The sequence below is a fragment of the Rhinopithecus bieti genome, unplaced genomic scaffold, assembly GCF_001698545.2.
Source record: "Rhinopithecus bieti isolate Rb0 unplaced genomic scaffold, ASM169854v2 scaffold_5333, whole genome shotgun sequence".
Lineage (NCBI taxonomy): Eukaryota > Metazoa > Chordata > Mammalia > Primates > Cercopithecidae > Rhinopithecus > Rhinopithecus bieti.
This window is the reverse complement of record NW_016804678.1, coordinates 246197-273545: the sequence shown is the minus strand read 5'-3', so window position 1 is coordinate 273545 and position 27349 is coordinate 246197. Positions and strand designations below refer to the sequence as shown.

The 27349-nt window shown below is 39.0% G+C and overlaps 1 protein-coding gene and 1 pseudogene across 1 annotated transcript in view; both read right to left on the bottom strand.

Annotated features, from left to right (window-relative positions):
- Positions 1-10174: 10174 nt before the first annotated feature.
- Positions 10175-27349, bottom strand: part of LOC108528186 (uncharacterized) — a 30249-nt gene continuing 13074 nt past the window's right edge. The window contains exons 4-6 of the mRNA XM_017869868.1: positions 27177-27305; positions 11822-11891; positions 10175-10298 (exon numbers count right to left, since the gene is read on the bottom strand). The gene's annotated coding sequence lies outside the window, so the exon portion shown is untranslated. The remainder of the gene's footprint in view (positions 10299-11821; positions 11892-27176; positions 27306-27349) is intronic.
- Positions 24909-25682, bottom strand: LOC108528189 (phosphatidylethanolamine-binding protein 1-like; annotated as a pseudogene).

Sequence of the window (27349 nt, the reverse complement as noted above, 5' to 3'; positions counted from 1 at the left end):
CCNAAAGTGCTGGGATTACAGGCTTGAGCCACCGCGCCCGGCCTTTCCCCTCTTTTCTGTGCAAGACGCTTCTTTTCCTACCCCAGCCCTCTGCTTATGCTAGCGAAAACAACGGAGAAGCGACCCCTGCTGGCTGATAACTGCAAATCTGGCAGGGCCCTTTTGAGACAATCTAAACAGATACAGGCAGCCCCTGAAATACTTTTTTTTTTTTTTTTTTTTTTTGGGCCAAAACTTAGTTCCAAGCTTCAGGCTGAGGCCCTAGAAAGGAAAACCAGATCTGAGGGATCCAAAGCCAGGCAACAGGCACAATGTAAATGGGCAGGGGCAAATTCCTGTTGACTAAAGCCCTGCTTCATGGAAGGAGGTCATGGTCCATGGCATAGGTGACCCAGGGAACCCAAAGGTTGCTGACAGTAGGGGGGATAGAGACATAGATGAGGATGGATAATTCCTGTTCTCTAGGCCCTCCCTGCTTCACAGGTGCAGACCACAATAGCACCCATGGGTAGCACCTGTCTAAGGTTGCCAGAACTCAAGGATAAGAAGACAGAAGGGAAAGGGGGGATGCCCTGCTTTCTCTCTATCATATCCTAAGTTTTCATTGGAAGAAAAAAGGGAAATGAGGGATGGCTCTATTTCCCTGTCTTTCAGAATAGGCAACTAGCTCTTTTCACCACCCCCAGCTTATACTCCTCTGGAGTGCATCCTGAACCACTGGGACTGCTTTGACCCTCAGAGTCTGGAAGAAAAATACCTCATAGCCCTCTGCACAAAGGTTTGGCCAAATTATGAAGGACTGGCTTGGCCTCAGGAAGGAACTATTCATTTCAATACCGTCCAGCAGTTGGACCTTTTCTGTAGATGTGAGGACAGATGGTCTGAGGCCCCATATGTGCAGGCTTTCTTTACCTTGCAGGGTAATCCAGACCTTTGCCAACACTGTAGGATTGATCCAGACCTCCTGTTTGCCATCTCAGGAGAGGCTGCAAGAAACAATCCCAGGGAACTAAAGAAATGAATCCCAGAGGTGCTCCCAGCAGAGGAGCCAGCTCCCTCCAACCCTGCTCCTCTGGGTCTATCCTTATCTCGCTATCCAGCTTCAGTCTCTCACTTACCCCCTCCTACAAATCCTCACCCCAGACAAGCCCCAGTCTCACTCTTGCCCCCCAGCAGATGCCTGGTGAATTTGACCCCAGTAAGGTCCAGGTCCCCTTCTCTCTACAAGACTTAAAGCAAATTAAGGAGGATCTTGGCAAGTTTTCAGATGACCCTGACAGATATAATAGAGGCTTTCCATAATTTCACCCAAATATTTGAACTCTCCTGGAGAGACATGTGTTACTTTAGAATCAGACCCTGATGGACACTAAGAAGCCGGCTGCTCTGCAAGCAGCAGAGAGATTTGGGAATGAGCTTTGCATCACATATAGCTCAGCGAATGGGGCAAACTTTATACAACTGGAAGAGGAGCAGTACTAGTGACTGACCCTGGTTGGGATGCCAGTGATGAGATGGAAGACTGAAAGAGGAGATACTTTCAGGTGTGCATAATGGAGGGCTTACATAGGACTAGGACCAAAACTTTCAATTATAACAAGCTATCCATGATAGACCATGGATTTAATGAAAATCCCACTGCCTTCTTGGAGAAGGTAATAGGGCCTTGGTAAAGCATACCTCTCTATCTCCTTATTCCGTCGAGGGACAACTAATCCTAAAGGATATATTTCTTACTCAAGCAGCCCCTGATATTAAAAGGAAGTTGCAGAAATGGGCCCTGAGACCAAATAGTACTTTAGAGGACCTCCTGAAAGTGGTCACCTCGGTTTTTCACAATGGAGATAGGGAGACACCTCCCTAAGAGGAAAGAGGCAGAAGCTTTAATGGACACCATGCAAGTCCATAAACCCCAGAATTCCCAGGGTGCACCTGTTAACTGCTACAGATGTGGTGAGAATAGTTAGTTCTCTCATAAAGTTTAACTGCTTCCATACAAGGTTTAATTTCTTTCACCAGGGTGAGAGATTGGGGTACAATGTTGTTAGTATATTTCATTTATTATTTCTGTAATCTTTGGCACTAGATTTTTTCCTTGTGTAGTACACATGTTTAATCCATGTACACTTAACCTTATGAAACTTGTTTTTATCTTCTCTCACTTAAAGGCCATCAAAACTCCAAATGGTCAGGTAACTGGAGCCTCGGACAATGGCTTCCTTTTGCTGGGGATCCTTACATAGACCTCTGGGAGGACTCTGACAGTCATTTTCTCCAAACAATGCCCTTGTCAGCAGGAAGTAGCTAAGAATGGTCATCGTTCATATTCTAAGGGCAGTTAGATGTGCCTCTTCAGAGTGGGGAAACGATATGGAAAGGCGACAGGGAAATACTGGGTAGAAGAGGGTGGCTCCCCAACAAAGGCCCTACCCTGAAGCCTGGAAACCCAAGGCCCTAAATGGGAACAGGCAGTCCTGTTTTCAAGCCCAAAAGTTGCCTTCTGGCCTGCCATGTCCCCCTATCCAATAGCCATATAAGCCCTAAACCCTGGACTCCAAGAGCAGATGAAAACAAGAGCAGAAGAGTGGCAGAACAGCGAGGCAGAGAAGAGAGAAGAGAAGGAGCATCTGAACATCCAGAGTTCAGCTGGGGACCATCGGAGAGAAGATCAGCCACTGGATGGCCAAACTCCAGGGAAAGATCAACTTCCCACTTCATCCCCTCTCCAGCTTCCTATCCATCCCACTGAGAGCCACCTCCATCATCCAGTGAAATCCCCACGTTTACCATCCTTCAAGTGCATGTGTGACCTGATCAAGTGCATGTGTGACTGAGAGGGCACTGAGCTGATTAACACTTAAGCTGTCGCAAATGGTAGGGCTAAAAGAGCACTGTAGCATGCCCACTGGGGCTTTGAGAGTCACTCCACATGTCTAGGCAAACATCCCTAGATGCCACCCTGGCACTGAAGCCCAAAAGCACTCACCCTGGCTCCTGCACCTGCCCGTCTGCATGCTCCTCCTCCTATAAGGAGTCTGAGTAGTGGCAGCAGCTGAACAGATGAGCCACACCCTTGTTGCCCCTTCTGCAAGTGGGTCAGGGAACTCTCTCATTCTAATACCTTTTATTTTTAATTAACCTCTTGGTTTCCAGTATTGATTAAGAAGTTCTTTCTTGCCCTCTAGGGTGGTCATGTAATCTTAAGAGATTTTTCTTCCAGGATTTCCGTTATTTTGCTTTTTATGTTTAAGTCATTAGCATATTTGGAATTTAATTTTGTATATGGTATGAGAGTCCAATGTAATCATTTTGCAAATGGACAGCCAGTTGTGCCAGTACTGTTCACGAAACAATTTCCCATTTTCCCACAAAATTGAACAACGATCTCCGTCATGTGTGAAAAATTCCACGTCTGTGTATACAAGCACACACACACACACACATCTATGTATATATGTATATTAGTATCTTACTTGCTGTTTCATTCTCTTTCATTGACCCATGTGTCTATTCGTACATGAAGGCCATATTGTCTCAATGACTATGGTTTTATCCTATGCTTTGGTTCCTAGTTAGGCAAATCTTCTCATTGTTACTGATCTATTTTACAACTTTCATTTGCCATCCTTGGTATTTGTTTTTCCCCGTAAACTTTAAGATCATCTTATCCAATGGAGAGAAAAATGCTGCTGGGATTCTAGTTAGAACTGCACTGAGTTTTAATATTAATTTTAGACAATTGGCATCTTGATGCTATTCAGTCTTCCAATTCAAGAACATGGTTGTTTTCTATTAGTTCAGTTCTTGCTTTATGCTTTTCAATAAAGCTTATTAATTTTCTTTATAGTTTCTATACTTTTCTTACAAGTACCTTCCTAAATTCTTGAAATTTTTTAAGCAAAAGAGTTGCTTTATTTAATATCATATTCATCCATGTTAAATTTTCTTATTCCACCTAGAAGATTTTTTTATAACAACTTTATTGAGGCCTAATTTATCTACCAAAAAATGTACTCATTTAAAACGTACAATTCATAACTTTCAGTAAATTTACAGATTTACGCAAACATCACTCCAATCCAGTTTTCATTTCCTGATTCCCAACTCCAGTATAGACAAGCACTGATTTACTCTCTGTCTCTACAGTGTTACCTCCTTAATAGGTTCTTGGTTTTCTATATATAATTGTATCATTCTGAGCAGAGGTTATTTTATCTCTGCCTCCAACATGTATTAGTCCATTTTCACGCTGCTGATAAAGACATACCCAACACCGGGCAATTTACAAAAGAAATAGGTTTAACGGACCCACAGTTCCACATGGCTGGGGAGACCTCACAATCATGGCAGAAGGTGAAAGGCACATCTCACATGGTGACAGACAAGAGAAGAATGAGAACCAAGTGAGAGGGGTTTCCCCTTATAAAACCATCAGCTCTCATGAGACTCACTTTCATGAGTACAGTATGGGGGAAACCACCCCATAATTCCATTATCTCCCACTGGGTCCCTCCCATAACACGTGAGAATTATGAGAGCTACAATTCAAGATGAGATTTGGGTGGGGACACAGCCAAACCATATCACAATGTTTACTGAAATTATTCCTTGTTCTTATTTCATTGCCTTCATTACAACTTCCAAGACATTGTTAAATAATGGTGAGAATGAGTATCCCTCTGTAGTCAATGGTTTTAATTAAAATGATGTTAGTGTTTGTAGTTCAAAATAATATTTGATGTTAATTTTGGTGGGCCATGTTTATTAAGTAGTTTTCCTTAGTTCCTGGAGTTTTATTAAAACAACTGATGAATTTGGTTAACTGTGTTTTCAGCTTGTGCTAATAAAATAATGTGTATTTTTTTCTTTAGGTTTCCTGATATTAAGCCACTTTTTCATTCTTGGAATAAATCCTGCTTGATAGTGTACCATTTTTTGAAACATTACTGATTTGTTTCACTAATATTTTATTTAGAATTTTTACATCTATATTCAGAAGTAAAATTAGTGTATAGATTTCTTATATTTCTTTTATACAATTTGGGTGTTAGAGTTCTGCTGACTTGTTATAATGAATAGGAAAATTTTCCCTTTTTACATAGGTTGACATAGTTTAAATAGCACTAGAATTATTTGTTTATGGATCCTACCTGACTCTGGTGCCTTATTCAAGGGGAGATTTCCTATCACATTCTCGGTCTCTCCTATGGTGGTTTTCTATTCAACATATCCACTTCATTTGTATGAACTTTTATAACTTATTTTTTTTCTAGGAAATCATTCATTTCATCTAGATTTTGAAATTTGTGCCATGGGTGTATATTTAGCTTTCACCTATAATCATTTTTCTCTCCTGTGACTGTCTTCTTTTATTTTTGTTTCTATTTTATGTTTTAATAATTTTATCTTTAAATTAAAATTTTTTGTAATGATAAGGTCTCACGATACTGCCCAGGCTGTTCTCAAATTCCTGGCCTCAAGTGATCCTCCCGCCTTGGACTCCAAAAGTGCTAGAATCACAGGCATGAGCCACCATGCCTGGCCTCATCTTTTATTTTTACCAATTCTCTCTTCCTTATTTCTTCTGTTTTCTGGAGTTTACAGCTGAGTCCTTCTTTACTTCCTTCATTTTCTGATGTTGTTATGAAGTGCTCCCCTTTGGGTTGCTTTTCTTTAGTCTGCAGTCTTTATTCTGATTACCCCCATGATCCAAGGTCAACTGAGAGCATGTTTTTAATTTCTAAATATATATTACTTTTGGTCCTATTTTTATTAATTATTTCTAATATTATTGAGTCCTGATCAACATAATTTCTTTTTTATTTTTGGACACAAGGATTTCATGGTAAATTTCTATAAATGTTTAAGGGATTTAGAAAAAGTACATTCTCCACTCTAGAGATGTAAGATTATTTGGTATGCAACACACGCATATGTATGTATAATCACATTTGATTCCTCTATTTTTTATTTTAAAAATTGAGATGAAATTCATATAGCATAAAATTCACTTTATAAAATGTACAATTCAATGGCATTTAGTATGTTTAGTACAAGTTTCAAAACATTTTCATCATCCCTAATAAAACCGTGTACCTGTGAGCAGTCACTCCTCGGCTGCCCCATACTCCCAGCACCTGGCCACAACCCATTTGCTTTCTGTCTCTATAGATTTGAATATTATACCTGATATGGTTAGGCTGTGTCCCCACTCACATCTCATCTTGAATTGTAGTTCCCATAATCCCCACATGTCATGGGAGGGACCAGGTGAAAATACTTGAATCATGGGGGAGGTTTCCCTCATCTTGTCCTTATCGTAGTAAATTAGTTCTCATGAGAGCTGATGGTTTTATAAGGGGTATTTTCCCCACCTCTGTTCTACATTTCTCCTTGCTGCCATCATGTGAAGAAGGACGTGTTTGCTTCCCCTTCCACTATGATTGTAAGTTTCCTGAGGCCTTCTCAGCCCTGTAGAACAGTGAGTCACTTAAATCTCTTTCCTTTATAAATTACCTAGTCTTGGATATGTCCTAGCAGCATGAGAACGGACTAATACTGTAAATTGGTACCAGGTAATGGGGTACTGCTGTAAGGATATCTGAACATATGGAAGCAATTTTGGAACTGGGTAACAAGCAGAGGTTGGAACAGTTTGGAGGACTCAGTAGAAGACCAGAAAAATGTGGGAAAGTTTTGAACTTCCTATAGACTTGGAGGGCTTAGAAGATAGGAACGTGTGGGAAAGTTTGGAACTTCCTAGAGACTTGTTGAATGGCTTTAACCAAAATGTTGATAATGATATGGACAATAAAGTCCAGGCTGAGGTGGTCTCAGATGGAGATGAGGAACTTGTTGGGTACTGGAGTAAAGGTCACTGATATGGTTTGGCTATGTCCTCACCCAAATCTCATTTTGAATTTTAACTTCCATAATCCTCATGTATTGTACAAGGGATGCAGTGGGAGCTAATTGAATCATGAGGGTAGGATTTTCCCATGCTGTTCTCATGGTAGTGAGTAAGTCTCACAAGATCTGATGGTTTTATAAAGGGCAGTTTCCCTGCACATGCTCTCTTGCCCAACAGCATGTAAGATGTGACTTTGCTCCTCCTTTGCCTTCTGCCATAACTGTGAGGCCTCCCCAGCCATGTGGAACTGTGAGTCAATTAAACCTTTTTCTTTATACATTACCCAGTCTTGGGTATTTCCTCATAGCAGTATGAAAATGGACTAATCCAGTCACTCTTGATATGCAAAGAGATGGGTAGCATTTTGCCCCTGACCTAGAGACCTGTGGAACTTTGAACTTTAGAGAGATCATTTAGGGTATCTGACAGAAGGACTTTCTAAATGTCAAAGTGTTCAAGAGGAAGCAGCCTGATGATGCAGCAGAAAAAAAAACCAATTTTCTTGGGAGCAATTCAATCTGGCAGCAAAAATTTGCATAAATAATGAGAAGTCGAATGCTAATCATCAAGACAATGGGAAAAATGTCTCCAGGTCATGTCAGAGACTTTCATGGCAGCCCCTCCCATCACAGGCCTGGAGGCCTAAGAGGGAAAAATGGTTTCCTGGACCAGGTCCAAGGCCTCTTGCTGTGTGCAGCCTTGGGAGTTGGTACCCTGCATCCCAGTTGCTCTAGCCATGGCTAAAAAGGGCCAATGTACAGCTCAGGCTGTGGCTTCAGAGGGTGCAAGCTTAAGTCTTGGCAGTTTACACGTGATATTGAATCTCTGAGTGCACAGAAGTCAAAGACTGAGGTTTAAGAACCTCTATGAAGATTTCAGAGGATATGTGGAAATGCCTGGATGCCCAGGCAGAAGTTTGCTGCAGGGGTATAGGCCTCATGGAGAACCTCTGCTAGGGGAGTGTGGAAGGAAAATGGGGGGTCAGAGCCCCCACACAGAGTCCCCACTAGGGCACTGCCTGGTGGAGCTGTGAGAATGGGGCCACCATCGTCCAGACCCCAGAATGGTAGATCCACTGACAGCTTGCATTGTGCACCTGTAAAAGCCACAGACACTCAATGCCAGCCCATGAAAGCAGCCAAGAGGGGAGCTGTACCCCACAAAGACACAGGGGCAGAGCTGCTCAAAGCCATGGAAGCCCATCTCTTGCATCAGCACACCTTGGATATGAGACATAGAGTCAAAGAAGATCATTTTGAAACTTTAAGGTTTAATGACTGCCTTACTGGATTTTGGACTTGCATGGAGCCTGAATCTGCTTAGTTTTGGCCAATTCTTCCCATTTGGAATGGATTTATTTACCCAATGCCCATACCCCCACTGTCTCTAGGAAGTAACTAACTTGCTTTTGATTCTGCAGGCTCATAGGTGGAAGGGACTTGCCATGTCTCAGATGAAACTTTGAACTTGGACTTTTGGGTTAATGCTGGAATTAGTTAAGACTTTAAGGAACTGTTGGAAGGGAATGATTGTTTTGAATTGTGAGGATATGAGATTTGGGAGGAGCTGGGTGGAATTATATGGTTTGGTTCTGTGTCCCCACCAAAATCTCATCTTGAATTGTAGTTCCCATAATCCCCATGTGTCATGGGAGGAACCAAATGGAGACAATTGAATCATTGGACAGTTTCCCTCATCCTGTTCTCATGACAATGAGTTAACTCTCATGAGATCTGATGGTTTTAAAAGAGACTTTTCTACCCTCTTCATTCTGCACTTCTCTTTGCTGCCACCTGGTGAAGAACATGTTTGCTTCCCCTTCTGCCATGATTGTAAGTTTCCTGAGGCTTTCCAAGCCCTGTGGAACTGTGAGTCGATCAAACCTCTTTTCATTATAAATTACTCAGTACTGAATATGTCCTTATAGCAGTGTGAGAATGGACTAATACACCACCTATAAATGGAATCATACCATGTGACATTTTGCATCTGGGTTTTTTCACCTAGCATAATGTTTTTGCTTCTTATCCACCCTGTAGCATGTACCAGTATTTCAATCATTTTTAGGCCAAATAATATTCCATTGTGTGACTATACCACAATTTGTTTGTCCATTCATCTACTGAGGGAACTCTGGATTGTTTCTACCTTTTGGCTATTGTGAATAGTGCTGCTACAAACATTTGTATATACGTATTTGTTCAAGTTTCTGTTTTCAGTTGTCTCGGGTATATACCTAAGGGTAGATTTGATGGGTTATATGATAGTTCTTATTTTAACTTTTTGAAGAACTACCAAACTGTTTCCATGGTGATTGAACCATTTTACATTTCTGCCAGCAATGCATAAGGGTTGCAATTTCTCCACATCATCAACACTTGTTACTTTCTGTGTGTGTGCTTTTTTTATTCAAGGTAATAGCCATCCTACTATTTATAAAGTAGTATTTCACTGTGGTTTTGATTGGCATTTCAACTAATGACTAATGATGTAGAGCATATTTTCATGTGCTTGTTGGCCATTTGTGTGTCTACTTTTGGGAAATATCTACTCAACTCATTTGCCCATTTTTTTAAAAATTTGGTTGTTTGCATGTTCATTGTTGACTTACAAGAGTTCTTTATATATTCCGAATATTAGACCCTTATTAGATATATAATTTACAAATATATTTTTCCATTTTGTAGGCATCCTTTTTTCTTTCTTGATAATGTTTCTTGATGCGCAAAATTCTCACTTACTTTTTTGACTATAACATCTGTCCTCTTGTTGGAGAAATACATTGAAGTGTTTTACTCTGCTTGTATGTTTACCAATTTGTATTAGTGAGGATTAAGTTTGGCTCATACAATAGAAAGAAACTAGATTGGAGATATATATATATACACACACACATACAGACATATATATACACACACACACATATATATACACACACACACACACACACACATATATATATACAAGCACATACACACACACACATATATATACTGGAGACAGGATATTTCTCTCTTGCCAAGGCTGGAGTGCAGTAGTGTGGTCTCAGCTCACAACAGCCTTGAACTCCCAGGCTCAAGTACTCCTCCCACCTCAGCCTCCTGAGTAGTTGGGACTACAGGCATGGGCCACCATGCCCAGCTAAATTTCACAAATTCTTAATTTTTTGGTACAGACTGGATCTCACTATGTTGCCAAGGCTTGAAAATATTTTAAACACAGAATGTTTAGTACCTTACATTAAAAAATGCTTAGAGATGGAACATCACAGGCTGATGTGGTAGCACCACTAAGTTACAAGAACCAGGCTTCTTCTATCTGTTTGCACCACCATTCTTAGCATGGGTTCATCTGCGTTTCTCAAGATGGCTGGTGGAACCATTGTGTCCTATTCAGGGAGAAAGAATGAAGGCAGTCAAAAGGCACATTTCTGAGATAGTCAGTGATCTTAAAGAGACCTTTTCAGAAGTTCCACAAAACATATCTGCTTACATTTTACTAGCCTGGTCCTAGTTGCATGATCATTGTGGCAGATTAAACAAACAAACAAACAAACAAAAAAACCCTGAGAAATGTGGTCTGTTAATTGGGCACATTGTACCCTGCAGAAAATCAGGCACCTCTCATAAATAAGAAAGGAAAATGCTATTGGGTAGAAAATGGACACAGCCTCCTGGCATTTCTAATAAATTAATTTTATGTACTAAACAGCTATATTTGGTGCATATAGATTAACTACTGTTGTATCTTCTTTACAAGTTATAATTTGCACATGTACAAAATATACATTTTTAACAAGTTGGGGAGTTAGGGAAAATGTATTTATATTTATCTGTTTTAGTGCTTTTAATCAATGGTTTGGTGTTCCTACTGACATTGTTTCCTTTTTGCTTGTATTTGTTTATTATCTATCTGCCTCTTTATTTGTAATGTTTTCTTACCACTTCAATGAGTGTTTACACTCTTCCAAAAACAAATTATGTTTTATTTTTTAACTCAATATGGCAGGCTCTGTATTTTTTAGGGATGTTAAAAATGTGGAATACTTCATTTCACTTCAATATACCAATGTGCCCCTTCTGAAGGTGAAGCACCACAATGTTGCGGGCTTCTTTGACAGGAGATGGGCAAGGTTCGGTAAGCATTTATTTTAAAATTGTCTCTTAAAAAAACTTTTTTTAAATTGAAAATAAAATTTTATGTACTTATGGCACAGGAATTTAGTCCATTTCTGGTTTTTTTTTTTTTTTTTTTTTTTTTTGGTATGGCAACTGATATTCTTGATTGTATTCTTTCCATCTTGACTTGGTTTTATTTATTTTACATGATACTTTTTAAACATATTCTTTATTTTAATTTTCCCATTGTTTATTTAAGGTTCTACATTATTCTTTTATTCCTACTATTATTTGAGAACTCAATATCAATTTTCCCCACATTGATATGCTAAGAGAGGAGAGAAAATGAAATATTATAATATGCTAAGTTAAAACCACAGAAAGCAATAAAAGAACATGTGAAAAAAAGAAACAAAGAGGAAGTGAAATAAATAGAAAAAAGCTGCAAACATGGTAGCATTATTCAACTATATCAATAATAACTTTAAATCTAAATGGTCCATATACACAAATTAAAGGACAGAGATTGTCATATTGGATTAAAAATAAGACCAAACTATATATTGACTGCAAGAAATCTACTTAAATATAAAAACATAAGCAGGTTAAAAGTGAAAGGGTAGAGAAGCAAAAGTGGCACAGTAGGGAACAACAAAATTTGTCCCTCCACAAAAGCAATAAACTAACTGCAAAACTGCCCAAATCAACTTTTTAGGAATGCTAGAAACTAATCCAAAGCTTAATGTTTAATTAAGAAAAACCAGCTGAATCTCAGTGTGGCATTTTAACTTACCCTGTTTCCATTCCTGGCTTCATGGTGACCTTGAGACAACAGCTGGCATTCACAGTACAGGTACCTAGTACTGGAGGAAGCACAGTAGACCCTATCTTTAAAGAATTGCATTTTTTTTTGTTTTGACCTGTATGTTGGCTCCCAAAAGGAAGGGATCAATGGGCTTGCCTTTATTTCCCCTAATTCAGAACTATACCAGGGCTTTCAACATCTATCAGAAACTTTTAAAGGCAAATGTTAAAATCACTTCATCTCACTCAAAGGATAACAGTTAGGGGAAACAATAGACAAATCAATAAGCTTGGGAGGAAAGGCTGAGGAATGAAATGCTTTGGGGAATAAAGTCTGAGAGTCGAGAAGCCTATGCACATTCCTAGCATGGTTGGCTGCATGCCTAAAAGAGACCTGAGAAGGCCCTAAGTTTTAACCTCTGGCTGACTTTCTGACTCTGTGTAAGCAGGATGTGAAGGCTAAGGCAGAGTTGTAAACTGCCTGGCGGAGGCACAAACACGAAACACAAACAGAGCACATCTTTACACTGGGAGATTTTCCTCCCAGGTGTTTAAGGAAATCTCTGCTTAATTACTAGTTGACTATTAAACTAATGGAACTGAGACTTCAGTGGCTATACATGACAAAGAATATAGACTTTACAAAACCAGTTCAGAAAAGTTACTAAATAAGCAAAAAACAAATAAAACAAGCAGCAACACTGGATATATGGGAAACTCAGAGTTCCAAAACTTCCATATTATAATATTCAAAATGTCTGATGTTCAACAAAATATTACAAGGCATGCAAAAAAACAAGAAAGTATGGACTATGTACATTTAAAAAATGAATAGAAACCTACACTGATGATACCTGGATATTGGGCTTATTAGACAAAGGCAGTACATCAACTATTTAAAATATATTCAAAAAACAAAAGGAAACCACATACAAATAACTAAAGGAAACCAGGAAAACAGTGTCTCACCACATAGAGAGTATCAATAAAGACATAGAAATCACATAAAGACACATAATAGAAATACTGAAGTTGAAAAGTCCAATAACTGAAATAAAAATTTATTAGAGGGGTCCAAGAACAAATTTAGCTTATGACATTGACTGCAAATATTAGAAAATTAGAAAGATCTCAAAAATAAACATCTAAGCTTTAACGTTGGGAAAGAAAAGAAGAGCAAATTAAATCCAAAGTAAGCAGAAGAAAATAAATAATCAAAAAAATTGAGCAAACATTAATGAAATGTAAAATAAATAAAAACCAAAAAAAGAAATCCAAAAACCTACTTGAAAAGATAATTTTATTGATCTTGGATAGTCATGGATGTAAAGATCCTGAGAGAGAGAGAAGGAGAGAAGACACAAATCATTAATACCAGAAATAAAAGATAGCCCACCATCACTACTAATCCATTACTAATCCCTAATACCAAATGCAGACAAAGACTTTCCTTACAAGAAGAGAAAACTACAAACCACTATTTCTCATGAATATGGATGCAAAGATCCTCAACAAAATGTTAGCAAATCAAATCCAACAGTGCACAAAACTATACACTACCGCCAAGTGGTATTTATTCCAGGTATGCAATATTGGTTTAACATTAAAAAATCAATTAATGTAATTTATCATAGCAACAGATTAAAGAAAAAAATCATGTGATCACATGCATAGATGTAAAAAAAAGCACTTGACAAAATCCAATATCCATTTATGATACAGACTCAGCAAACTAGGAATAGGAGGGAATTTCCTCAACTTAATAAAGATAATCTACAATAAACATACAGCTAATATCACAGTTGATGGTGACAAACTTGAAGCTTTCCCACTAACATTAGGAAGAAGGCAAGGATGTCCCCTCTCACCACTTCTATTCAACATACTAGGAGTTGTAGCTGGTGCAATTAGATGAGAAAGGAAAATAAAAGGTATACAGATTCCGAAAGAAGATATATAACTGTCTTTGTTCACAGATGACATAGTTGTCTATGTAGAAAATTTTAATGAATTAACATAAAATTCCTAGAACTAATAAGTCATTATACCAAAGATGTAAAATACAAGATTAACATAAAAAAGTCTATTGCTTTCCTATATACCTCTGTGTTTTTGAAATTAAAAAACAACACTTACATTAGCACCAGAACAATGAAATTATTAAGTATACATCTAACAAAACTTTTACAAGATTCCTAGAGGATAACTACAAAACTCTAATTAAAAAAGTCAAAGATACACAGGCACGATAAAGAAATAAAAGCATTCAAATAGGAAGAGAGGAAGTCAAACAATTCCTATTTGCAGATGTCATGATCCTGTACCTAGAAAACCCCATAGTCTTTGCCCAAAAGTTTCTTGATCTGATAAACAGCTTCAGCAGTTTTAGGATACAAAATCAACATACAAAAATCAGTAGCATTCCTATATAACAACAGCATCCAAGCTGAGAGCCAAATCAAGAACATAATCCATTTCACAATAATGCAAAAAGAATAAAATACCTAGGAATATAGTTAACCAGGAAGGCAAAAAATCTCTACGAAAATTACAAAACACTGCTCAAAGAAATCACAGATGACACAAAGGGAAAAACTTTCCATGTTCATGGATAGGAAGAATCATTATTGTCAAAATGGCCATATAGACCAAAGCAATTTATAGATTCAGTGCCATTCCTATCAAACTACCAATGACATTCTTCACAGAATTAGAAAAGACTGTCATATGGAACCACAAAAGAGCTCTAATGGCCAAAGCAATCCTAAGCAAAAACAACAAAGCTGAAGCCATCATGTTACCTGACTTCAAACTATGGGTTACAGTAACCAAAACAAGCATGGTACTTGTACAAAAACAGATGCATGTATCAATGAACAGAATAGAGAGCCCAGAAATAATGCCACAAACCTACAACCATCTGATATTTGACAAAGTTGACAATAACAAGCATTGGGAAAAGGACTCCCCATTCAATAAATAGTGCTGAGATCACTGGCTAGCCATGTGCAGAAGATTGAAACTGGACCCCTACCTAACACCATGTACAAAAATCAACTCAAAATACATTAAAAACTTAAATGTAAAGCCTAAAACTGTAAAAACCCTAGAAGATAATTCAGGAAATACCTTTCTGGACACAGGACTTGGAAAAGATTTCATGACAAAGATACCAAAAGCAATTGCAAAAAAAAAAAAATTGACAAATAGGATCTTATTAAACTAAAGAGCTTCTGCACAGTAAAAGAAACTATCAACGGCATAAACAGATAACCTACAGAATAGGAGAAAGTATATGTAACCTATACATCCTTATTGATCCAGAATCTATAAGGAATTTAAACAAATGTACAAGCAATTTTTTTGTAACAACAACAACCACATTAACAAGTGGGCAAAGGACACAAACAGACACTTTTCAAAAGAAGACATGTGGTCAAAAAACATATAAGAAAATGTTCAACATCACTAATCATTAGAGAAATACAAATCAAAACCACAATGAGATAGCATCTCACACCAGTCAAAATGGCTATTACTAGAAAGTCAAAAAATAACAGATTCTGGTGAGGTTGCAAGGAAAAGGGAATGCTTATACGCTGCTGGTGGGAGTATAAATTAGTTCAGACATTGCAGAAATCAGTGTGGTGATTCCTCAAAGAACTTAAAATAGAACTGCCATTTGACCCAGCAATCCCATTACTGGGTATATAGCCAAAGAAATATAAATCATTCTGTTATAAAGACACATGCACAGGTATGTTCATTGAAGCACTATTCACAATAGCAAAAACATGGAATCAACCCAAATGCCTATCAATAGTAGACTGCATAAAGAAAATGTAGTACACATACACCATGAAATATTATGCAGCCATACAAAAGAAGAATGAGATCATGTCTTTGCAAGAACATGGATGGAGCTGGAGGCCATTACTGTTAGCAAACTAACGCAGGAATAGAAAACCAAATACCACGTGTTCTCATAAGCAGGAGCTAACCAACTAGAACACATGGATATTGGGAGGTGAACAACATACACCGGGGCCTACTTGAAGGTGGAGGATGGGAGGAGGGAGAGGATCAGAAAAACTATCAGGTACCACACTTATTACCTGGGTAATGAAATTATCTGTATATCAAACACCTGCGGCACACAGTTTGCCTTTATAATAAACCTGCACATGTACCCTTGAACCTAAAATAAAATTTTTTAAAAATCAAAGACATAAATAAGTTGAAAGATATCTCATGTTCATGGATAGATAGGAAGATTCAATATTGTTTAAGATGTCAGTCTTTCCCAACTTAATTTTATTCGATGCAGCTCAATCAAAATCCCAGCTACCTACTTTGTGGATATCAAAGACGAATTCTAAAGTTTATACAGAAAGGCAAAAGACCTAGAATATCCAACATGACACTGAAGAGGAATGAAATTGGAGGACAGGCCAGGCTCACACCTGTAATCCCAACACTTTGGGAGGCCGAGGCAGGCGGATCATCCGAGCTCAGGAGTTTGAGACAAGCCTGGCTAACATGGTAAAACCCCATTTCTACTAAAAATACAAAAAAATTAGCCAGGCATGGTGGTGCACACCTGTAATCCCAGCTACTTGAGAGGCTGAGGCGGGAGACTCACTTGAACCTGGGAGGCAGAGGTTGCAGCGAGCCGAGATCACACCATTGCACCCCAGCTTGGGCAATAAGAGCGAAATTCCGTCTCAAAAAAAAAATAAAAAAGAAGAAGTTGGAGGACTGACACAATCCAACTTCAAAGCTTACTGCTGTAAAGCTACAGTAATCAAGACAGTGTGATACTGGGAAAAGAATAGACAAAGAGATCAATGGAACAGAGTAGAGGGCCCAGAAATAGACTCAAATGAATATAGTCAACTGATCTTTGACAAAAGTCAATATCAACAGTGACAAATCATGTTGATAGCATTGTAATGTTATTATGATGGGATGAGCATTGCTTCTCTACCTGTGTGGTCTACGTATAACCCACATCTAATCATGAGAAAAATATCAGATATACATCATATAAATTTCAAAAAAGGGGCATCTTATAAAATTCTTAATCCTCAACACTGTTGAAATCTTCAAAAACAAGGAAAGTCTGAGAAGCTGCCACACCAACAGGAGCCTAAGGAGACATGACAAGTAAACGTAATGTATCCGGGACGGAATCCTGGGACAGAAAAACATGTTAGGTGAAAAATAGGAAAATCAGAATAAGCTCTAGATGTTAGTCTCAGTATTGATTCATTAATTATAACAAATATACTATACTAATGAAAGATACTAATTTTAGGGAGAAATGGATGAAGGAGTATTTGGGAACTCTCTATATAATCTTTTAAATCTTTTTGACAACTTAAGCTGTTCTAAAAGGTAAAGTTAATTTAAAAAAAAAAAAACAGTAACTGCAGCAAGTGTTTACGTCTTAGATGAAAAGAAGACTTTTTTGAGGACTATTGTATCACTAATGTTGTTGAGTATTGCCAGTCCATTGTAATCATAGAAAACCAACTCTTTTTAGTTGGTTTTCTAAATTATCTCCTGACAAGGCACACATGATTGCCTGAGCTGAGGGTGGACACTCCCACTGTCTCATCCTTGGTATGCACTGCTCCACACCCTTATATATTTGTTTATGATAATTTCTGTCTTATTTGATACATTTGCTATCTTATTTGATATATTTCTGTCTTATTTGATATATTTGCTATCTTTTGAGATATTATTGCAATAAGTAGTAAATTTTCAGAATGTTAATTCTAATTCAGGTTTCAACAGTGTCTCTTTTCTCTTATAACTCACCCACTGAATTTTTGGAGCAGAAAATTGTGTTTATTTTTAGCTCCAGAAACTCTTTTGTACCACTCTTGCATGAATTTAAATGTCTTTTCCCTCTTCACCTCCTCCAATTTTCTTCCAGCTGCACCCTTGTCCTTTAGCAGCTCTCTTTCTCCAGGTGTGAGTTCTATTTTTTGTGAGCTAACCTTGCCCTCTGGCTGCCATGGTCCTGTGGGCTAGGTGTTGGCTCATCAGGGCTCAAGTCTGGTTGTTGGTGTTCCCTGCATGGCAGCAGCTCTACAGGTGGTAGAAGGTGCAGAGGTTTCTGCCTCCATGCTCTGGTGACACTGCAGCAGGCTGACTACAGGTCATGTGCTGAAACCCCTGTTTCTCCATCCTCTTTGCATTTCCCTAGCTGCAGGGTCAGGAGGACTCAGCCCACATTTAGTATCTTCTTGACCAGGGAAACCAGGCAGGCTCATGGGGCTGATGGGAACGTCCCCCAACGCTTCCCAGAATTTTCCTGGCAGCTCACCAGTGCTGACTTCCAGGCACCTGCCACTGAGCTACTGGGGAGAAGGCAACACTGAAGTCTTCTTTTTGAGATGCTCATAGAAGCTCAGGCTGCATGAGCACCCAGATAGATGCCCAGAGTCTCAGCAGCTAATTGGTCCAGAAAAGGTACATGTGGGAATGAAGGAAATGGATCTGGGCTCAGGTTACCATATTCCCAGAAATATCCCTGAAAGATGGTGTTTGCTCTGCATTGTAAATTTATTATTTCTTTCTGGCCTCCCATCTCTGGCATCAAGTATTCTCCCACTTCAAATACTCAAATACTCCAGTCATATTGGATCAGGGCCCACCCTAATGCCTCATATGAGGCACTTAATTACTTTTGAAAAGATCCCATTTCCAAATAAGGTCACATCCTGAGGTACTGGGGTTAGGAGCGCAACAGATATTTTTTGAAGAGCACAATTCAATGATTACACACTCTGTGATCATTTTAGTTGTGAATACTTTTACCTGTGACTTCCTCTTTTAAGATTTTTGGTGTGTGTGTGTTTTTTTTTAACCATAAAAATTATATATTTTTACATGGTTAAATGAGTCGAATTGTTTCTTTTGGACGTCTGAGAATGAAAACACTTTCTATTCCAAGGTTTTAGGATTACTCTTCTATATCTCATTGAAATAATTTTATTGATGTTTCATGTTTAAAAGTTTAGTCTATTTGGAAATTAATCTGTGCATAGTACAGAGTGTCTGTTGACTTAAGCACAAACATGTCTTTCTTAAGGACAAACATTAGTTCTTGCCACTGCAAGGAAGAAAATGTCTCCTAACTGACTCTTAATTAGAAAGAACACATTTCCTCCCATGGAATCAGTAAATCACACCATTATCCATGGTGGTATTTAGTTCTTTGTTCTTTTTCTGCTTCCCTTTCAGGCTTAGCAGAGTAAGAAAGCAGCCACAAACCTGCTTTAAATGCCTCTCCCTTAGCAACACAATTAGAGCCTCAGAAATGCACAGTCTAGAAAAGACTGGATTAAATTATTTGTCAAGAACAGTTACTCTCTCTCCTCAATCTCCATCTGGGTGAAAAGAAGGGTGTTACCCATTCTTACATACATGCACAAACATACATACATGTTCGCACACATTTATATGTATGTATATAGAAAATACTGAATTAAAAAACACTCTAAAATCTAGTTTTCTGTACTTTCTTATTTTCTGGAAATGGACAATTAATGTAATGACAATTTTGTCTCTTTTCTTTCCAAGGTTTTCAAGCTTATTTTTTGTCCTATTGCATTGTCTAGAATTTTATGAACAACTTTGATTGATAATTATAGGTTTACAACACTTCATCTGCAATTCCTAAATGCCAAAAAACTCTGAAATCTAAGGTCTGTGGCAAACTCTTTGGGTAATAAAATCTGACCTGAACCAATGTGGACTATTTGCACTCTTTAAGTATACAACTTGGGGCAAGTGCATTTGGTGGCCTAGGCAGTAATGTGCTTGATTATGGACTGCTCTCCCAGTCCTCACTGGGGTTGTTTTCCAAGGTATAATATATGAAATTTTTTTTGAGAAATTTAAAAAAAAAAAAAAAAAAAAAAAACCTGATTGTGAGATTTAATTGATCCCAAGGATTTTAAAGTGTTTCTGGAATCTTAGATCATGGATCATGCATACGTTTTTCTCTAGTGTTTAATCATTCAACTCGTCGTAAGTTGTTGGCTTGTGACAGATACTTTTTAAGTTAAAGTGGTTTTCCATGCCATGAATATTTATTGATATATTTACTTTTTCTACTACTTATTGGTCATTTATATTTCCTGTGAAAAGTATCAACTGTATTTAGACTTTAAAATGTTTGGAGACTTCTGGTTTTTGGCCTGAAATGTGAGGAGCTTGGTCTTCACTCCTATCCTTGTAATAAGAAGAAAACAAAACCAAACTGAAAATTAACAACTCTTCTTAGATTCATAAAGAACTGAGACCACAGGGAAAACAACTGCCTCCAAAAATTGGAAAGACAGGTGTATACAGAGGATCACAACTTACTGGAGCAGAAATTAAATAATTCAAATATAAAGCTGTTGGCTTTTGGATTATTTGAGAGAAATGAGACTATATGGCCTGAGTCATGAAGCATGCAGCTACAACTTCTGCTTCTCCAGTTATGGATTAACTCCCTTCCTTATTCTTGTACTGTAGAGAATTAGAAAAGACTGAAAAGGTGCCAAGGATAAGACCCCCTTGAGCTCACTACCCTCCTTTACAGAGTAATAAGTAATTCTCCCTGGAATGCAGCAATCTTTAACCAACCGCATCTCTGTAAGGTATGCATTGGTCTTGTATGGAAAATGTCATAACCCTCCTGAACCTCTGTCTCTGCCTATATCAAGGAAGCCCAAACTTCTCCACTTTGGAACACTGACTCATTTATTTGGAGCCTGTGATTCTCAGTTGACATCCTTAAACTTTGCATTCAAATAAACTCTATAGTTAATCATATTTTCTGAGTCTCATTATTTAAGGTTGACACCTATGAGCAGAAACCTTCCCAGAAACTAGTACTGGGGTAGAAAATCCTGAACTGTAATTGATGAGTTTCTGGAGGCTCAGTGTGGTGTGGATGAGCTTAAAAGTTAAAAACTTCAGGTGGCCCAGTCTTGAGGGGGTGGGAGCACACTTAATTATTGAGTTTTACTTCCAGAAACTACCAGGTTCTCATAGTGGGGACTGAAGATAAATCCCCTTCTGCTTCCAGTAGGGTGATATAGTTTGAATCTGTGTCCCTGCCCAAGTCTCATGTTGAACGGTAATCCACAATGTTGGAGGTGGAACCTAGTGAGAGATGATTGGATCATGGTGGTGGATCCTTAAGGAATGAATGGTTTGTCACCATCCCCTTGGTGCTATTCTTATGATAGAGTTCTCATGAGATCTGGTTGTTAAAAAGTGTGTAGCACCTCTGGGAAAACTAGCTAGCCATATGTAGAAAGCTGAAACTGGATCCCTTCCTTACACCTTATACAAAAATTAATTCAAGATAGATTAAATACTTAAATGTTAGACCTAAAACCATAAAAACCCTAGAAGAAAACCTAGGCAATACCATTCGGGACATAGGCATGGGCAAGGACTTCATGACTAAAATACCAAAAGCAATGGCAACAAAAGCCAAAATAGACAAATGGAATCTAATTAAACTAAAGAGCTTCTGCACAGCAAAAGAAACTACCATCAGAGTGAACAGGCAACCTACACAATGGGAGAAAATTTTTGCAATCTACCCATCTGACAAAGGGCTAATATCCAGAATCTACAAAGAACTTAAACAAATGTACAAGAAACAAAACAAACAGCCCCATCAAAAAGTGGACAAAGGATACGAACAGACACTTCTCAAAAGAAGACATTTATGCAGCCAACAGACACATGAAAAAATGCTCATCATCACTTGCCATCAGAGAAATGCAAATCAAAACCACAATGAGTTACCATCTCACACCGGTTAGAATGTCAATCATTAAAAAGTCAGGAAGCAACAGATGCTGGAGAGGATGTGGAGAAATAGGAACGCTTTTACACTGTTGGTGGGAGTGTAAATTAGTTGAACCACTGTGAAAGACAGTGTGGCTATTCCTCAAGGATCTAGAACTAGAAATACCATTTGACCCAGCAATCCCATTACTGGGTATATACCCAAAGGATTAAAAGTCATGCTACTATAAAGACATATGCACACTTATGTTTATTGCAGCACTGTTCACAATAGCAAAGACTTGGAACCAACCCAAATGTCTATCAATGATAGACTGGATTAAGAAAATGTGACACATATACACCATGGAATACTATGCAGCCATAAAAAAGGATGAGTTCATGTTCTTTGCAGGGACATGGATGAAGCCAGAAACCATCATCCTCAGCAAACTATCACAAGGACAGAAAAACAAACACCACATGTTCTCACTCATAGGTGGGCATTGAACAATGAGAACACTTGGACACAGGGCAGGGAACATCACACACTGGGGCTTGTCAGGGGGTGGGAGGCTGGGGGAGGGATAGCACTGGGAGAAATACCTAATGTAAATGACAAGTTGATGGGTGCAGCAAGCCAACATGGCACATGTATACCTATGTCACAAACCTGCACATTGTACACATGTACCCTAGAACTTAAAGTGTAAGAAAAGAAATGTGTAGCACCTCTCCCCTTGCTCTCTGTCTTGCTCCTGCTCCCACCATGTAACACATCTGCTCCCCCTTTGCCTTCTGCCATGAGTCAAAGCTTCCTGAGGCCTCCCCAGAAGCAAATGCCACTGTGCTTTCTGTACAGCCTGCAGAACCATGAACCAAATAAACCTCTTTTCTTTATAAATTACCTAGTCTCAGGTATTTCTTTATAGCAATGTGAGAACAGATTAATACACAAGGGGCAGAGAAAAGAAGTTATTTTGAAGTACTCCAGAGCATTCTAACAAGCCCTGCCATTAAGGGAAACTGTTTGGCAGAGCCTAACAGACTGAGGTTTTACCAGAGCTTAACTGGGAGAAGGAAATAGCCAATTCCAGCCCCTTCTAGCTTTTCTAACTCATGAAAGGCGTATAGGGGGAGAAAAGCAACTGAGAAGCACTTGTGAAGTTCATAGCCCAGGCTCATAGACTTACTGAAATACTGAGACCTTTACAGAACTAGAGAAAGCTTCCCCTCCCCGACACCTTACCACCACATCAGTAGGGCTCCTGTAAAACAGGGTAGGCAAAATCATAGACACCCAAGGAAATTTTATCTTCCTACACCTACAGCTACAGCAAACAGTAAACACACCCTAATTCCTAGTCAAATGAGCATACAAATCTCACACTAAAGGCCTATCAATCTCAGTTCCTTTTACCCAATATATCATGAAATGCTTTCAACAAAAAATTACAAGGCACACTAAAAGACAAAAAACACAATTTGAAGAGACAGAAGAGAAAGCATCAGAATGAGACTCAGATATGACAGGAATGTTGGAATGATTAGACAAGGAATTTAAAACGACTATGAATAATACACTAATGGAAAATTCCCTAATGGAAAAAGTAGACAGCATGCAAGAACAGATGAGTCATGTAAGCAGAGAGATGGAAACTCCAAAAACCTCCATCTTTTGCCTATAACTACACAGACCCATTACCAATTAATTAACAATTAATTGTTAATTCTATTTACAGCTATAATTGTCTCACTTTCTCATACCTAATATTGCATACTTTCATTCTATTTCTCACTCTTTCTGTCTTGCTTGTCAGACTTGCCAGAAACTTGTCTATTTTACTGATCTTTGCAAATAAACAATTCTTGATCCCTTTTCTCAATTATGCCTACTAGTTGCTTTCTAATTAATTAACTTCTGCTTTTATCTTTATTAATTCCTTTTCTGCTTCATGCTGTTATTTTATTTTATTTTTTTATTCAAGGTTTCTATTTTTATTCAACTATAAGCAAACAGCAGAATTACCACAACATTCAGCAACTGCAGACCAGCTATTCTTACCCCCATGAAGAATGATCAATTTAATAGACACAGATTTAAGGATTCCTGATAAGCTGTCAGCTGGCACTGCTATGGGTCTAGACGGTCATGCCCCAACAACAGCAAAGTCACTCTCTCTACTGCTTTTTCCAGGAATACTCTTTAAAGGGACCAGAACGAGACACTGACACCTATTAAGTCATCTGCGATGTGCCATGTTGGGTTTAGCCTCAGTGCCAGCCTCTGGTTGTCAAGGTGAATGACAGCACCATAAAAACACACTGTGTGCAATTCTGGACTCAGGATCACAAAAGCAGAGGCAACCAATTCTTTTTTTTTTTTTAACCTCCATAAAGGATTCGTTGATGCTTTCCTTTATTACTATAGACGTGGTCTTTTTCCCCCCAATTTTTCTTTCTTTAAATTCTGGGTTGCTATTTTTTTTGTTATTATTATTCTACTTTAAGTTCTGGAGTACATGTGAAGAACGTGCAGGTTTGTTACGCAGGTATACATGTGCCATGGTGGTTTGCTGCACCCATCAACCCATCATCTAGATTAGATATTTCTCTTAATGCTACCTTCCCCCAGCCCTCTACGCCCCAACAGGCCCTGGTGTGTGGTGTTTCCCTCCCTGTGTCCATGTGTCCTTGTTGTTCAACTCCCACTTATGAGTGAGAACATGCGGTGTTTAGTTTTCTGTTCTTGTGTTAGTTTGCTGAGAATGATGGTTTCCAGCTTCATCCATGTCCCTGCAAAGGACAAGAACTCATCCTTTTTTATGACTGCATAGTATTCCATGGTGTATATATGCCACATTTTTGTAATCCAGTCTACCATTGATGGGCATTTGGGTTGGTTCCAAGTCTTTGCTATTGTGAACAGTGCCACAATAAACATACGTGTGCAAGTGTCACTGGTCATTAGAGAAATGCAAATCTAAACCACAACGAGATACCATCTCATGCCAGTTAGAATGGCGATCATTAAAAAGCCAGGAAACAATCCATGCTGGAGAGAATGTGGAGAAATAGAACAGCTTTTATGCTGTTGGTGGGAGTGTAAATTAGTTCAACCATTGAGGAAGACAGTGTAGCAATTCCTCAATGATCTAGAACTAGAAATACCATTTGACCCAGCAGTCTCATTACTGGGTTGCTATTTTTACATTAACAATTTGATGACCCTACAACCGTCATCCAAAATATCTCCCATATGGAGTTCAAATTTGATCAAAACATAAACCTGACTGAGTGAATGAGTGACTAGAATTATAAAGCACAGGCAGCAGGAAAAGTCACCATAAACCGCCATCTGAATGCTTAGGTCTTGCCTGTGCAAAAGGGAGTGGGAAGAGGAGAAATCTGCACACAACACTGAACTGGGGAACACGGCTTGGGACCTCCAGGACAGTTCAGGTCCCTGAGCTGCCCCCTACTTCCTAGACAGCTGTTCCTACAGTTTAGGCATTTAGTAGTCCCACTCAGCCTGGAAACACGTGCTGGCCACCAGGACCTGGAGCTCGTACTTTTTATGGACGGACACCACCTTGAATTTGCCACAGTGGTCTCCAGATCGGTTGCTTAGGACAGACTCTCACACCTCAGTGGCCTGTTCTGCTGATAAACCAGCCAGACATAGCGTTGGAGGCCTGTGGTCTTGGAAGGCCCCGAACCTAGGTAATTGGAGAGGACTGTGCCACTGTTGATGTCATTATCCTTCATGTTGACCACCAGGATATGATGCCATTCACTGTATTTGGGATCCTTCCCCGTGGGAGCACCCGGGACTGTCAGGACCAAGGTACAGGGTTTCTCCAAATCAAGAGCATCCCACAAAATGCTGGTGGGTCTGTTCTTAACCTGGGTGGGTGTCAGCACTCTGCCCAGCTCGTGCACCTCTGCCCCGCCGTAGGTGACATGCAGCGGGTGCTGCGGTTGCTCGTCCACTTTCTGCAGGCTCAAGGGCCAGAACGCTTGCTAAGGTCCACCTGCATGGGGCGGAGATGAGTGGAGCATGCACCCGGGAAGTGCCACTGTGGTGTAGGCCAGGCGCAGGCGGCAGCGGCGACTCAGAGGCCTCAGCCTGGTTTTATTTTATAGTTATCTTTTTAATCCCATGAAAGTAGTTATTGTTCATTTATTTTCATTATTTTTTACTGGTCAATAAAGCCATTTAGATCCTGAGTCCAGTGTAACTGCCACTGTAGTGAGGAGGTGGCCTCATAGGAGCTGGGACTGGCAGGGGAAGAATGACCAATCCCTGTACAGTAGTGGAGTGGAAGGGTAGAACAAGAAGGGTAGAACGAGCCTTCTGTTTTCCTGGCCATAGATATTCCTTTATTGTATCTATTTTAACGGCGGAAAATAGTTCATCATGGGGATGAATTACAATTTGTGACCACAGTCTCCAAATATTGGACATTTAGGTTCATTCGAAGGTCAGTTTATGAAATATCTATTGGGCACCAGGCCTTGCGTGAGGGGAGGGGATATGATAATGAGCAACGGACATATATTCTGTTCTTAAAATATTTTACTGATGAAAATGATGCAACAGACAAGTCTTAGCAACATCTATTACTGCATCTTTAGAATAAATTCCTAGAATTAGCCTTGTTAGGTCAAAAGGTGTGCACATTTTTGCAGCTTTGTTGCATCCAATCAGCCAGTCTTCCCATATTAGAGTCATTAGTACTGAATACTGCCCACCTTCTGAATGATCACTATTATATTTAAAAATATTATTTGCCAGTTTAAGTGTAAAATTATGTCACACATTTGTTTTTATTTTCATTTACGGTCAGTATTTGTTGTCCATTCTATAGTTTGTGAACCACTCACCCATGTCCTGTGATCATTGCTATATTATCAGTGTTTTGTCTTTTATATTTTGGTTTTATCATATACATATGAAGAACATCATATATACGTCTTTCTCTGACAATTGTGTTGCTAACATGAAATCTATATCTTTGTACTTTGCCTTTAATTTAGTTTATGACACTTTATGACATATAAATATTTTAAACTTTAAGTGGTTGAGTCTGTAAATTCTATATTGATTTTGCCTTCGTAGTGATGTATAGAAGGGGTTCTATAACCTAGTGATTAGACAAAGGTTTCCATTTTCCTCATGTTATTTTTATTCTTCCATGCAAGGCTAGGGCCTTTTCAAGGGGCCTTGTCCAAAAGTGGGAGCAGAATATTCATTTGATAAATGTATCAAGTGCCCCTCTGTGCTGGGGAGATGCAATCGTTAGCTTTCCTGATGACAAGCCTAGAAGAACTGGTCTGAACTTTGCCTGGTGTTCCTCAGAGGTGGGGGTTGCTGCTGGGGAAGGAAGGAAAGCCATGACATGTGACAGGGTTCATTTGTAATCTGGCTTATTTCTAGGCATTTTTGGTTATGCAAATTAGGTGAATCTTTGGTTTCAAGACCCGTGTGGATGCTGCTGAGAAATAACAAAGACTTTAGTCCAGAAACTCACTGGAAGTGGAGTTTGGGGTTAGTCAACTCTGCTCAGTAGCTTTTCAAGGTTGGAGGGAGGGCTTCTTCAGGCTGGAGTCAAAAGTGGTAATCCTGGTTGATTTCTCTCCAAGCTGGAATTTACACACACCTGGAAACACAATACCAACTCTAAAAGTGAAACCTTGGCCCCCT